Source organism: Ictidomys tridecemlineatus, chromosome 10, assembly GCF_052094955.1.
Source record: "Ictidomys tridecemlineatus isolate mIctTri1 chromosome 10, mIctTri1.hap1, whole genome shotgun sequence".
NCBI classification, from domain to species: domain Eukaryota; kingdom Metazoa; phylum Chordata; class Mammalia; order Rodentia; family Sciuridae; genus Ictidomys; species Ictidomys tridecemlineatus.
Genome location: NC_135486.1, coordinates 52,133,485 through 52,148,722, shown reverse-complemented (window position 1 = coordinate 52,148,722; position 15,238 = coordinate 52,133,485).

Sequence of the window (15,238 nt, the reverse complement as noted above, 5' to 3'; positions counted from 1 at the left end):
TTACTCTGTTCTGGGCCCGGGCTGAATGCTATGTTTGTGCTTCCATTTTACCCAGATCACCTCCGTGAACACGTTTCCATTGTACAGTGGGGGACACTGAGGCCTAGGCAGATCAACTTGACCTGGGAAATAAGTGGGGATTTGAACCCACCGTGTGCCTGGATTAAAAAACATTCCTGGGGCTGGGATATAGATCAGTTGGTAGAGTGCCTGCCTTGCATGCACAAGGCCCTGGCTTCAATCCCCAACACCACCAGGAAAAAATAAATAAGAATACTGACTACTAAAAAACATTCCTGCTGTCGTCCTCTCTCAGGGAATGTCTGGAGGGCAGAGACAGACCTTGACTTCTCTGTGTCCTGGGTCCCAGGCACCAAGCACCTGACTGTACATTGTAGAACCTGGTGGCGAAATAATGGCTGTGTCCACTGGGGGGTACCCTCCAGTAAAAGCCTCTGCCACACATCAAGGATTCAGCATCATCTACGCTCACCTCCTTTCAGCTTCTCTGCAGCACTGGATTGTTGGGGCTTCATTTGCAGAACTCAGAATTCTTTATTTGGGGACCGGGGTATATTCTTTCTTCATTGCTGTGAGAAGTTTAAGATGGAATTACAGAAAGTAAAAGCCTCAGAGCCTTTGCAGGTTCTGCCCTTTGCCTGGGGTGTGTGCCCCAGGTTAGCCCATGGAAACTGCTCACTTCAAATGTGGGTGCCTTCCTGTGGACCATGTTCCTGGATCCATAGCAACCAGCTCTGTGGGTTCCAACCCATCTTCACACAGGTATAACTTGACAGCACCTTGAATGCTACCCACCCTGTACCTGAGTTGCTTCCTGCCATAAGGTTTCCCTGTTGTGTGGTCAGGCCTGAGCCTACATAACCTTAAAATTTAGGGGAGCTTGTCCTCCATGGTACAAACCTTTCGCCAATAAGAGACAAGAACAGGAGAGATTTTTTTTTTCCTTCCTTCACTTCAGGCCCAACTGATGGCTGCAGTCTGACTGCTTCTCAGAGAACAATCCCACAGATCAAGCAACCAGCTGGACCAAGTAGTGGCCCCTAGATCATTATCCCTGTATTGGGGCCCCTCTGTCCCCATCCCTGTCCCTAGGGCACTGTAGGAAAGATTCCATCTCAGGTGTAGCTAACAGGTGAATCAGAGTCAGGATCTTTCAGGGGTTGGCTCCAAGGCTGCCTTCTTGTGAAGGTCTCTCAGCCCCCAGGCTCCTACCCCCAGCCCCAGCAAGACCACCCCAGCCCTCTATTGCGTTGCCCTGCCTTCCATGTAGCCCACGACTCTGGTCTGTCCCCTGTATATCATGCTGCCTGAGGGCACAGACTGGAGCTGGTAGCTGCTGTTTCTTCAGTGTCTGCCAGTAAATGTTAGTTGACTAAAGTGCCTCTGACTGTCCCTGTGACCACAGCAGTCAGGTCACCAGAGAAGAAGAACATCTCGCAGTGGGAGTAGACATTCCCTGGCCTCTCACTTCCTCTCCTCCAGTGAGCTCTTCCAGCACCCTCTTTGGCCATCTGCTCTCAGGGTCCCACTCTAGACCTCGTCCTCACCAAAAACCCATCTCTGGATTGTCGTTCAGCAAACACTTTCTGGTCTGCATGAACGTCACTCCCCTACTCATAGACCCTTTCCCCTGGAGCACCCCAGGGTTTTATGATCAGCCCCAACCCATATGAAGCCCCTGAAGTCAATAGACACCACCCACCTGTGTCTGCCTATGGCTCCCTGCTTAGCCTCCTAGTGCCAGGCCACTGGGTGACAGGGACTCCTCTCCAACCCTCATTCTCCCAGAGCCTCAGCCCACTCCACCTTTTCTTCCCAGAATGCCAGCTGCCCGCTGCATGGAATTTCCTAACTGGTGCTGTAATTAGGGGCTAAGGAGCATCCAGGACATCTCCCCTTCCATATCCTCTCAACCTGTAGCCTGGGGCATCTGGATCCACGTGTACCCCAGAGGTTCTGACCATGGAGAAAGGACCAGTCCCCATCTTGGGGGAGGGACCTAGATGACCCAGCTACCCACAAGGACACATGGCCTGGCATGGGGCAGAGTTGATAGAACCTTGGGGCTTTCTGGTTACGAATCAATGCCCAAGGCTGTCCACAGAAAAGCTCTACCTGCTCCTGGACGAGGGGAGTCATCAGTTGATCCCAGCGGTACACAGGCACCCTCCACATTCAAGGGTGGATCCAGGTGGAGCCTGTGTCAGAAGAGTCTGACCTTGGACCCCATTCTCTCCTTCATCAGTCAGCACTGGTGTCTTCAGAGTCAAAGCCTTGGTGCATGCGCTCCGAAGACAGCATGCCTCCAGTCCTTAGGTGAGGAGGGATGTGCGAGCAGAATGCTGCTGGCTGCAGGTGGACCTAACGCATCTGGAAACCGAGGAGCCACAGTTGGCTCCATGGACCCACTGGACTCCCCACAAAATGAATTGCAGCCAAAACCCCTGTACTCCATGGGTTCTGTGAGCTCCCCTCTAACCAGAGGCCTTCAGGTCGCTGGGAGCCTTGTCATTCAGACTCCAGCCCACTGACATGGGCTGCTGGAATGGGAACCTGCAAACTCTTGCTGAACTAAGCTCACAGACTGGAGACCATTAATTAAAGGCTAGGCCAGGGTCCCTTGAGGAACGACCCTGAAACACCGTTGCAAGTATCTATGACATTGCCCAAGCACCCAGGCCCTGGGCAATGGGAGCCCCTTTGCAGCAGGCCTATGTTGGCCATGAGTGGCCATCGGTGCCCCCAGTACTATCGGAGCAGCCAGACCACACTCTGATCCTCATCCCTATCACATAGAGCCAGGCCTTGGCCACTACATGCCCCAATGCCTCACTTTCCACCTGCGCCTCAGTCAGCTACCCACAGATGCCATGATCACTGGCCCACCTCCTAGCTTCCACTAGCAATTCAGCCCTTCTAGTCTGCACACAGGGACAGTCCAGCTGAAAATCCCACCCTGAGGGCCACTGACTATTCCAGGACAGGACTACATGCATCTTAGGAAACTTCCAAGGTCAGTTACCTGTTCCTTATCTGGACCACTTGTGGCATCAACTGCCTTAGCCTGGGTTCCCTAGAAACGGGTCACTGTGGGCACTGCTTAGCAGTAAGTGCCATCAATTCCTCAGTCTCATGGGATATCCTCTGAGAGGCCATTGGTGAGTCTGCTTATGAGATGGATTCTGGGGTGGAGCACCGCCTCTCCAGTAGCCATGGGACCATTGGCACAGAAGCGGATGAATGGTCAGGGCGGAGGTGGCAGCCACACTGATGATCTGGCTGAGACCCACTGAGTTGCTCCAGCTTCCCATGTCTTGTAAACTAAGTTTGGTGAGTACCTTTCCTGGCAAACTCGAGCAGACCAGTCTATCCTTGATGTCACGTGAATAAAGGCCTTATCCCATCAGTCCCTTGATGTCACATGAATAAAGGCCTTATCCCCTTTCCCCATTGGACAGGCAGCTGGGATCACATGGGACTGCCCCACAATTCTGCAGGAATGAAAATGAGACAGAAGTTGAAAATAAGCACTCTGTGGGGGCTGAACCATAGGTTAACTGGGTGGCAGGATTCTGTGTCCTGCCAGGAGCCACTGAAAACACTCTTTGAACTAGCGATCAAGGAAAGACCCCAAGAGACCAGGGTATTTCTAAGTAGCTGTGGGCCCTCTCAGTCCTGTGACCTCCCCACATCTGTAAGGACCCCACCATCACTGGGGGTCCTCACTGAAGTCTGGGGAGTTGTTTGATTTATCTCAGTGGTTCTTCACCTCTTATGATCAAGACCACTTAAATAATTGAGAGGAAGCTGTGAGCCTTTTCTCTAGAAAAATACCTGTATGCATATACACAAACAATATCATATACAACTTGAGGGGTGCATCAACATCCCCAAGGCCCATTGGTAAACTCCCAGATGGCGTCTGGGTCCCAGCTTAAGAATCCTTGGCCTATAACAATGTTTCTAAGAATATATATGGACAAGTGTCCCTTTTGCCTGCTCCCTGCCCTGCATGGGCATCTCTGTGCATCGGAGACCTACCTGGCCCCTGGCCCCTCCTTCCCACTCCTTCAACCATCCAACCTTCTGAACATATGTCACCTGGAAATATGGCCAACCTGATTTTATAAATAAAGTTTTATTGGAAACAACCATGTCACTACTTTCTGCATTGCCTACAGCTGTTTCTGCACTACAGCCAGAGTCCAGCTGAGCAGTTGCCAGAGACTAGATGGCTGAAAAGCCTAAGATATTTACTGTTTGGCCCCTTCAAGAAAATGTTTGCCAACTGCTGCCTGAGAATAATGGAAACCAGCAATTAAGAATCATGGGTCAGGCAACATAACAGCTGATTTAAGGCAAAGTAGTTTAATGCTCTTAAAAACTTGAGATGAACTTTGTCAGCCACATTTTGTACATAAGAAAACAGAGGCTCAGAGAGGGTAAGACTCATCTAGGATCACATGAGCCAGTCAAGATCTTTCCGTGACTGCATGCTCTGTTCCTGAACAGTCCAGGGAGTCTTCCTGAGCAGCAAGGTTTGTCCTAGCATCTGGCTGTGTCATGGGATTGCTGGGACAGCCCATTGGTAAGCCATAAATCCTGCTATGGGGCATGATACACATAACCAGCCCTTGGGATAGGAGGCTGAGCTGCACCAAAACTTGGCCCTAACCCCCAAGGTTAACCAGTGAGTGGGACGTGCTCTTGAGCAGGTCTGGGGAAGTGAGGTGGGGACTCTGGATCTCTCTAATAAGGCACTGTTTGTTCTGGGCCCTGAGCGACCCTTCAGGGAAGCACAGCCTTGGTGCCTATGACACCCCAACCCTCTGTTCCCCCAACAAACTGATTATGCAGAACAAAGTTTACTTGCCAGTTCGCAGGCTAGCTCACATGCCCTCCCACAGAAAGAGAGAAGACACATCCTAGTTCCTGCGAGTGCCAAGAAACAATGTGTGTGTCATTTTTCTAATTTTTTTTTTCACGATGACAGCTGTGGCCTCACTCCTGGCATTTAGTGCACCATGCACAGGCCTGAGATGACACATTCAACAGAGAAGTGAGAAAGGGAATGGAAAACCAGGAAAGAGAAGACGCATTTCATGCTTTAGCAAGATCTGAGGGTTTGCAGTTAGATTTTTTTAAAACAAGAAAACAGGGCTGGGGTGTAGCCCAGTGGTAGAGAATGTGCCTAGCAGAAGGCCTGGATTCCATCTCCAGCACCACACACACACACACACACACACACACACATACACACACGAAAGGAAATAACTAGTTTATATGATAATGACAATATAAAAGAGAGCCAAAGCACCTTCCCTGAAGAGGCGCCTTTCTCAGTCCGCTTGGGCATTAACAAAACACCACACACTTTGTGTCTTAACTGAAATTTGCTTTCTCTCAGTTCTAAAGGTTGGCAAGTCCAACCTGAGGGTCCAGCTGGGTCCAGTTTGGGCAAGGACCCTCTTCCAGCCCACAGACAGCTAGCTTTTCACTGTCCTCACATAGGAGAGAGGGCTCTGACATCTCTTCCTCTACTGAAAAGGGGCCAGCCTTCTGGGAATAGGGCTCTGTCCTCATGATCCCCCATAGAGTCACATGGGTGGGGGGAGGGGGAGTTAAGGGCTTCACTATGAATTTGGAGGGACCACAAACATTCGTTGGGTGCCCTGTTGTTAACTAACATCACTGATGTTCCCACCTTCCATCCTGTACCTTTCCAAACTTGTGAATGAGTAACAGCATTTTGGGAGGGAAGTGGGGGCAGAGACGTGCCCTGTTAATTTCTGTGGTTTTTCAATGTGGCAACACGTGTTTGATCTAATTTAAAAATAGTTTCTGCAAATTATGGACAGACAGTATCTGACTGCGACCGTGTACTGTCGACAGCAGCCCTGCTTTATTTAAATGGAGGGGGGAAATGCCCAGTTTTAGTCACAGTGACAGAGAACAGCGTGCTGGAGTGACTTCAAGACCGCCGCCTACAGCGGCTGCGGCAATAGCGCGACCCCACCCAGCGAGGCTGCCCCCTTGTGGAAGGTCGCGCGCACTACAAGGTACCCAGGGAAGAGGAAGGTGGGCGCGGGAGTGCCTTTAATTTACAAAAAGTCTGGAAGCCGCATTGTTCAGAGAGCCTCCTCTTCTGTGCCCCGGGAGTACCTCGGGCAAGATAGTTTCCAGTATTTCATGGTTTCTTGTAACCTGGCCACATCTATGGCCTGACACAGGTGCAGTGATCTTGGCAAAAAAAGAATCACCAGTAACCAAAGGGCAGGTGGTAAGCATTGCACTTACATTTCTAATTTCATCCTGAAAACAACCAGTTGACAGACGGCCTATTACTGTTGTTATAATATAATTATAAGTAATTTCATAAGAAACTGATGGACCAAGGTCACACAGAGCCAGGTAACTACCAGAGCCAGAATTTGAATCCAGGAATAAGGTTTAGCACAGGAGTGGCCAGGTAAGTCGGCATGCACAATGTACGTGAAGGGTATCATGGTGGGAAAAGCCTAAGGCTCTGCAGGGCAGAGAACCTAGGACAGGGACAAGAAGGTCACCAAGAGAAAACTTTGTAGATGAGATGCCATCAAGATTGGATTAATGGTTGGCTGTGAATTATCCAGAGGATTGAGGGGAGGAGGGAACATATACGAAAAACCTTAGTGACATATGGAAGGACACTACATCTGGAGCTGCTCCCCTGGTGTTGGAGCAGAGGGTCTGTGTGGGACTGGCGCAGTGGTCGGGGCCAGATCGCAGGCCTAGGGAACCTGGGTGAAGCATTTGGTTTCTGGAGTCTGGGTCACCACAGGAACCACTCTGAGGGCCTGTGTTAGAGGCTGGCCAGATGTCACACAGGGTGTGACCAAAGGGTGACCTGAGTCCCCAGGGAAGTGAGGGTGTTTTCTAGGAAACTGACCAAAGGGAGATCAGGATTAAACAGTGCAGGGTCAAGAAGTAGAGGAGTTCAGGAGGCAGGAGGTGGGGACAGCTGCTGGCTCGAGAACTGGACAGGTTGTCACAGGTGAAGAGCTCACCGTGGGAACTTTGTTGGACCCCATAAAACAGAAAGAGGGTTCTTTTCCACTATTCTCCCAGAAGCTGCCTGGAATTTTCTCCCAGGTCTTCTAAGCTGCTGAGACATGGGGGTCTCTGGATCCCAGGCTGCAGGAGATAGACATTACGATTCACAGGCCTGGCTCCCGTGGGCTTGGACCACCAAACACCAGCATCCCTAGGGAAAAACCTTTGTGAATTATGATTTCGGGGTCTGTACAAGCTCTCACTTTTGAGGCGTGTATGTCTGCAGGAGGCTGGGACTCAGGTCTGGGTCAGCCTGGACGGCAGTAGAGGAGTACACTCAGCCTCACTCCTGGGGTTGACATAAGCTTAGAAGGTCACTGAAAATGAAGCACACCATCACAGATGCTCAAGGACCAGGGGCAGGAGAGTTAGGGTTAGGGTTAGGGTTAGGGTTAGGGTTCCTGTGTCTCCTCCTTGTTGCTGGGATGGTCCTCCGTGCCTCCTTAGAGACTTGTAGATGCTCCTGTGCAACCTCTCTTTGTGCTTTTTGTGTCCAAATCTGCCTCTACCCCAGATAAGTGGCCCAGGAGCCGGGTGAGGGATGGGTAGCCTGAGGACCGTAGATGTTGCCTGTCTTCGTGCCCTACCTGCTACAGCTGGGGGCAGGAGTGGGATGAGAAAAAACAAGAAGCCCTGACCTGAGAGATGTGGTAACCCAGAGAATGGAGGAGCACCTTGGCTGTTGCCAACTGGAAGGCGGCTTACCAGGGAACTCATAGATGTCCTTGTGCCTCTGGGGGACAGCGGCAGAACAGGCCTGGAGGGCTATCGGGGCCACCTGGAGAGCAGCCAGCCCCACCCAGTCCTATAAGAAACCTCCAGACATTGGATGGAGAACAAGAGCAAAGGTGAGAGTGAACAGGAGAGTCCCGGATGAGGATGCCGGGGGACCACTGACTGAGCACAGATGAAGAGCAGGAGCATCTCAGAGGCTTGCCAGCTCAGAGGGTGGGGGGGCCCCAGGACCACAGAGACCAGTTACTTCTCGCAGGAGGTTAGTGAGACTGATGGAGTCTGAGAAAGAGACACCCCCTCCCACCTAGAAAGACACCCTGCCCTTAGTCTCAACTGAGGGGGACGAAGGTAAAGGAAAAAAACGATCCTGAATGTGACAGGGTTTTCAACCTGTTGTGACAATTAAAAAAAAAATCACTGAAGTTGATTGAGTTCATCTGGAAATGACTGGATTAACTTTTCTGCATTAGACAGAGTGGGGAACATGGATTAAAAAATAAATCCCTTCATCGGATAAGAGTTAAATGAGATTTTTTTTTCACATTTGACTTTGGGATTTAAAATCCATACCCCCGACACATGCCCTCCATCATTCCATGGGTCCCATGGTGCTCCCTGCTTGGTCCCAGGGGATCTTGTATTCTCCAAGTGGCTTTGCCCCAGGGGTCCTTCTCCCAGATGTGGAGGGAGGGAGAGAACAGGTGGTAACTGGGTCCTTCCTGCCACCCGCTTTTTGTAAACCCTGACACACATCCTGGACACCCCAGCGGCAGACCTCCACAGTCCTCTTCACACCCATCTACTCTCCAACTCAGTCAAGTTCTAAGTGCAGCTGGAGCCTCTCGGGAGGAGATTGACATTCACTTCTTTCTTCCACAAAGGCTGGAGCTTGCCCAAAACCAAGAGCTGTGGGCTCCAGGTCTATCTACTTCCTGCCTGAAGACATCTGCAGGAAGATGGGGGCATTGGGTACCATTGCTACCATTGCCACTGGGGAGGGCCAGGCTGGAAACAGGCCACAGAGGCCCCAAGCTCCCTGCTGCAGTGCCCAGGTCCCCAGCCATTTGAACTAATATCACCACTACAAAAGGACGTTGGATCCTATGTGGACAATTGGATTTCAAGCTGTGCTCATAACACATCACCATTATTTTTACACTGTTAATATATAGTCTTATGACTGTAATTTTCATTAAAAATTTATGAGAGAAAGGTCAGCTTTCTAACCATCAATTAAAAGAGAGAAGGTTAACTTTAAAGAAGCAAAACCTAACCAAATGTCTGGAAGAAACCAACATTAAAAATAACCTATTGCATATTACCTAAAGTGTAAATTTTTCAACAAAATGTTATTAGAAGTAGAAAGAAAAAGGAAAGTCAACCGATACGTAGAAAGTACTGTGAGAGGGTCAGATGTTGAATTTAAGAGGCAAAACTTTAAAATAATCATTATATATATTTTATTTTAAAAATTTATATAAATATGTCCTAAGGAATAAAAGAAACTACTCGTAAAGCAGTAGAGGAAGATATGATGACCGAGTCTATCTAATTTAATAAAGAATATCAATAGACAATAAAGAAAAGACATGATCACATTAATAAATAAAAAACATATTTTTAAAAAATCAATTTAAAAAATTTAAAAATAAATAAGTAAAAAATGAAAAAAACACTTAAGAATTTCAACATCAGTTTATTCATAACAATGCCATAAACCAGAACTAGAAGGAAGTTCCCTAACATAAGAATTTTTGCAAATAATAATAAACCTGCAGCTATTCTTTTTTTCTTTCTTTTTTAATTTATATATGACAGCAGAATGCATTACAATTCTTATTACACATATAGAGCACAATTTTTTATATTTCTGGTTGTGTACAAAGTATATTCACAGCAATTCATATCTTCATACATGTACTTTGGATAATAATGATCATCACATTCCACCATCATTAATTACCCCATGCCCCCTCCCTTCCCCTCCAACCCCTCTGCCCTATCTAGAGTTGTCTATTCCCCCCATGCTCCCTCTCCCTATCCCACTATGAATCAGTCTCCTTATATCAGAGAAAATATTTGGCATTTGGCTTTTTGGGTTTAGCTAACTTCACTTAGCATTATCTTCTCCAGCTCCATCCATTTACCTGCAAATGCCATGATTTTTTTCTCTTTTATTGCTGAGTAATATTCCAATATGTGTATGTGCCATATTTTTTTATCAGCTCATCTAGGTTGAAGCTAACATTCTTAATGGTAAAATACTAAAGGCTTTCCTGCTAAGAATGGGGACAAGACAAAATGTTATCTCTTGCTACTCTTATTCGGCATTGTACTGGAAGTGCTATCCATTACAATAAGGCAAGAAAAAAGTTAAAAACATATATATTGTAAAGGTAAATACTAAATGTCATCTATTTGCAGATGATATTATGGTTTATTTAGAAAATTTTAAAAACTTACAAAAAAGCAACTAAAACTAACAAATAATTTAACAAAGTTGCAGGACACATGGTAAATATAAAAAATCAATTACATGTCTATATAATAGCAATGAACAAATGTATATCATATTTTTAAAACAATATCACTCATAGTACAATTGCATTAAAAAACATAAAATACTTAGGTATAAATCTAACAAAATGCAGGCAGGATCTGCCTGCTGAAAATTACAATATGTTGATGAAAGAAGTTGAGTGACTAAATACATGGGGTGGAAACTATGCTTGTGAAGGAGAAGACTCAATGTTGCTATGACTTGGATGTTCAATGTCTCATGTGTTAAATTCTTGGTCTCCAGAGTGGCGCTATTGGGAGAAAGGGGTTCTTTTGAGGTGAGGCCTATTGGGAGATCCTTAGGTCTTTGGGGCTGTGCCCTTGGAGGGGATTGTGGGACCCTGGCCCCTTTCTCACTTTTTTTGCTTCTTGGCCATGAAGTGAGTGGATTTGGCCCTCCATGCATTCCCACCATGATGTATTGATTCATCTCCAGCTCCAAGCATAGGGCCAATTGACCATGGACTGAAACTTCCAAAACTGTAAGCCAAAATAAACCTTTTCCCTTTAATAAGTTGAGTGTCTTAGGTATTTTGTTATAGTTATCTAAAACTGACTAATATAAAATGTCAATTTTCAAAATCTATCTAATTGAGTGTCATTTGAAAGAACAGCCAAAACAATTTTGGAAAAGAACAAAGTTGAAGAAATCATACTACCTGATTTCATGACTTACTATATAAAGTGACAGTAATGGAAACTGTGTGGCACTGATACAAGGATAGACACATAAATCAGTGAAACATAAGAGGGAAAGAATTTTTAAAAAAAGAGTTCTGGTTCATACATATAATTAAATTGGTTTTCAACAAAGATAAAGAGTAATTCAGGGGAGGGAGGAACATCTTTACAACAAATGATGCTGGAACAACAAATTTCCATATATAGAATAGATCTTACCTCAAACTTTGTATCATATGTAGAAATTAATTCACATAAGCCCAACTCATGCCAATTTGTGTAAAATTTATGGCCACATTAGATCATGCCTCTTTGTCTCACAGTGAAGAGAGAGCAAAGCCTGTTAAGTTAGATACTTTACTAAAATTGCAAGACACTTTGGAAATCTTTGTCAAACTACCAAGATGTCACCACCCTTTCCTAAGTCTTGGCTTTTCATATTCTTGCAAATGTTTGCTCTCTTTCTGTCGAACTTCTTTCAGGTCCAAATGAAATTCTCAGAGCCCCTAGGTAGTGCTTATTTGCATGGCTAAATAACCAACACTCAAAATGGGCAGGAAGCCAAGGAAAACAAATGCTGCTTTAACATTAGGTACAGAGGATTCTTTGCATAAAACATTTTCCATTTTAGGTGGAAGGTGGGAGGTGGGGGAAGGGGCGAATATGCAGGTGTGCTTCATATCAATTAGCAGTTTGCTACTTTTTAAAATTTTTTAGTTGTCAATGGACCTTTATTTTATTTATTTATATGCACTGCTGAGAATCGAATCCAGTGCCTCATACGTGGTAGGCAAGCGCTCTACCACTAAGCCACAGCCACAGCCCACAATTTGCTACTTTTAATTCTACATTTTCCATGAAATTAAATTACCTGGCACAGGGCCTTGCATGGCAAGAGGAAAATAAAAACATCACAGAAACTGGGGATATATGGAGGAATTTCATATTTGAGAAACCCAACCCTTTCTGTAAAGCCACTTGGGCCATAGCCCCTGCTTTGTGGAGAATTTAGCAGGAATGACTGGCAGGATGCTCTCAGAGAATTCCCAAAGATTTTTGAACTCTCATCTCTGGACTCAGCTTTCAGGAGGGCTCAGACAGGAGATGCTTAGACCTAGGTACTAAGACTCCATCAGTTTCTAATCCTTCACTGGCTCCTCATTAACCAGCTAGTGATTCCCAGTATACTCTAAGAGGGTGCCACTTTGAGGGAGCAACCGTACCCACAGTAGGGGACATGTCTACACCCCAGGTTGGCAGGAAGAGGGTCTGCACATGAATGTTAATACTTATGAGAACTTGTTTATATTAAAAAGAGTTTAAGCTGGGCGTGGTGGTGCGCACCTATAATCCCAGCGCCTCAGGAGGCTGAGGCAGGAGGATCATGAGCTCAAAGCCAGCCTCAGCAAAAGTGAGGCACTAAGTAATTCAGTGAGACCCTGTCTCTAAATCAGATGCAAAATATGGCTGGGGATATGGCTCAGTGGTCAAGTGCCCCTGAGTTCAATCCCTAGTACCTCCCCCTGCACCAAAAAAAAAAAAAGAGTTTAATTGGAATTTTGTGCATAAATACATCCATACCTTTTTCTTCTAAATAATGTTCTCCACTATTGTCATTTGAGGCAGGAGGGGATGGGTAAAGTGGGAAGTTGGGGGAGGTGTTGGAGAAGATGAAAACTGGTAATATAGAAATGCCCTATTCATCACTTGCCAAGTGTAGAAAACAAATATACACGTGCCCAGGTGTGTGTGTGTGTGTGTGTGTGTGTGTGTGTGTGTGTGTGTGTGTGTTGTAAAGACATGGTGCCATCATCTGAATCTGGAATGTCTCCAAAGGCTCATGTGTTGAGGTTTTGGTCCCCAGCCCAAATGGTGGTAGAACCTTTAGGAAGTGGGGCCTAATTAGAGGAAATTAGTTTACTGGGGGGCATGACCTTAAAGGAGATTGGGACCCCAGACCCTTTTTCTTCCTCTTTCATTCCTGCCATGAGGTAAGTAGCTTCCTCTACCACATGCTTCAACCATGGTATGCTGACTTTCCATAGGCCCCAAAGCAATGAGGCCAACTGACCAGAGACTGAAACCTTGGAAAAACTGTGAGCTAAAATAAACTTTTCCTCTTTTTAAGTTGATTTATCTCAAGTTTTTGTTATAGTAATGGGAAAACTGACTAACATCCTTGGTTCAGGTCTGGCCCATTATAGAAGCTCAATAGATGGAGGCTATTGTCTTTAGGTGGGAAGAGAAACAGTTAAGACAATTAGACAGGGGAGGCTTTGGGGAGCAAGTACTTAACTAGAATGTTTTCTTACTGTTATTAATGAGAGAAACAATGAGTTTATGGAAAGAAAGAGAGGGAGGGAGGGAGGGAAGGAAAGAGGAAGGGAGGAAGGCAAAAAGGAAGGGCTCCTGTAGTGTCAGCTCCTGTAGTTGGGTAGAGCTATCCCTGGCCTTGGGGAAAACAGAGTGAGACAGTCTCCCTCCATCTTTCCTTTCTGTCCTTCTCTGCCTGTTGGCATCTTTCTCTGTGAGGTGGGATCCTTGGCCACAAGGAGCTTCAGATTCACCAACGCCATCTTCAGGTCCAAGGAGTCTTTCCCATGACCCCAGTTAAAGAGACCTCAGGGAAGACCCTGAGCATTCCAGCGGGTCACACTCGTGTCCTGGCTGGGATCACAGACCCATTCTTTCTCCGGTGTGAGTGGAGGAGGAACTAGCCTCTGGGAAATGAGAGTGGAGAGCAGAGGGAACAAGACAAGCCATGTGTCACTCCGCTGGAGGCGGTTCCCCAGCTAGGCCTGAGGAGTAGGGTAGGACTCGGAAGTAAGGTGAGGAGGGCTGTCTCCAGGCAGAAGAGAGCAGGTGAGGACTGCAGGGGCATTAACGTGTTGGAGGACAGCATGCTCAAAGCGCCACACTGATTTATTTGTAATGCAACCCATGCGTCACCACCTCCACTTTTCCCAAGGACTCTGGATGTGTTTCAAGCAATATCAGAAGCAATTTGTTATGGTGTGTACGTGAGGTGTCCCCAAAACTCACAGTGAGACAATGCGAGAGAGTTCAGAGGGTTCAGATTAGGTTGTGAGAGCCTTAAACTAATCAGTGACTTAACCCCTAGTGGGATTAACTGAGTGGTAACTGGTGGCAGGTGGGGTGTGGCTGGAGGAGGCAGGCCAGGCTGGAGGAGGCGGGCCATTGGGGGCGTGGCCTTGGGGTATATATTTGTATCTGGCCAGTGGGGTCTCTCTCTGCTTCCTGGTCATCATGTGAGCTGCTTCCCTCTGCCACACTCTTCCGCCATGATGTTTTGCCTCACCTGGAGCCCTGGAAAATGGAGCCTGCTGTCTATGGACTGAGACCTCTGAAACTGTGATTTCCCCAAATAAACTTTTCTTCCTCTTAACAGCCAAAGCTGACTAAAATACACAACCGCAGAGGTAAACTCTCTGTCCCCTGACTTCTAGGCTCTCCTCCTGGCCTGGAACCTCAGAGGAGGGGATCAGCTCTTAGAGGAAGCTTATTTCCTCTGCGGCTGATATGCCTAGTTTTAGACGTTTCTCTGCCTTATAGAGTTTTTTTGTTTTTTAGCATTGCTATTTTTGATGAAAAATATAAATACCCACCCCTCTGACTGGGAGGCAGCTGCAGGCTTCTGCTCTGAGCACAGCCTCCTCCTCCTCCTCCTCCTTCTGATTGAGCAACTCTTTGGGGGACTCAAAACTCAGTGTCCAGTGAGCAAAAGAGGCACTAACACAACAGGCTATTCACAGGGCGGCCACACCCTGGCAAGATATGATGCCTCTCCTGGCTGATTAGGTCTCCAGGTTTATCCCAAGGACACTGTGGCCCCAGGAGCAGCTGAATAGCTGTGCCTCACAGCCACAGGGAGCTGGGTGGACACCAGAAGTACCAGAGGCATCCCAGACCCGAGGATTTGCCCCTGAGCCATGAGAGTGCTGCCCCACTCAGGTGGCCTGCCATTGCTCTGTCTCCTGTTTCCTTGATGGTCCCTCTTTCTCCTCCTATTTCCGGCCAAGTGACCATCTCAGTAATTCCTGATTTGTGTCACTGTATTCATGTCCACCTTCTCACTCTGTCCTCATGCAGTCTTCCCTCTCTGTGTTGAGAAACTGATGTGACTCCATTT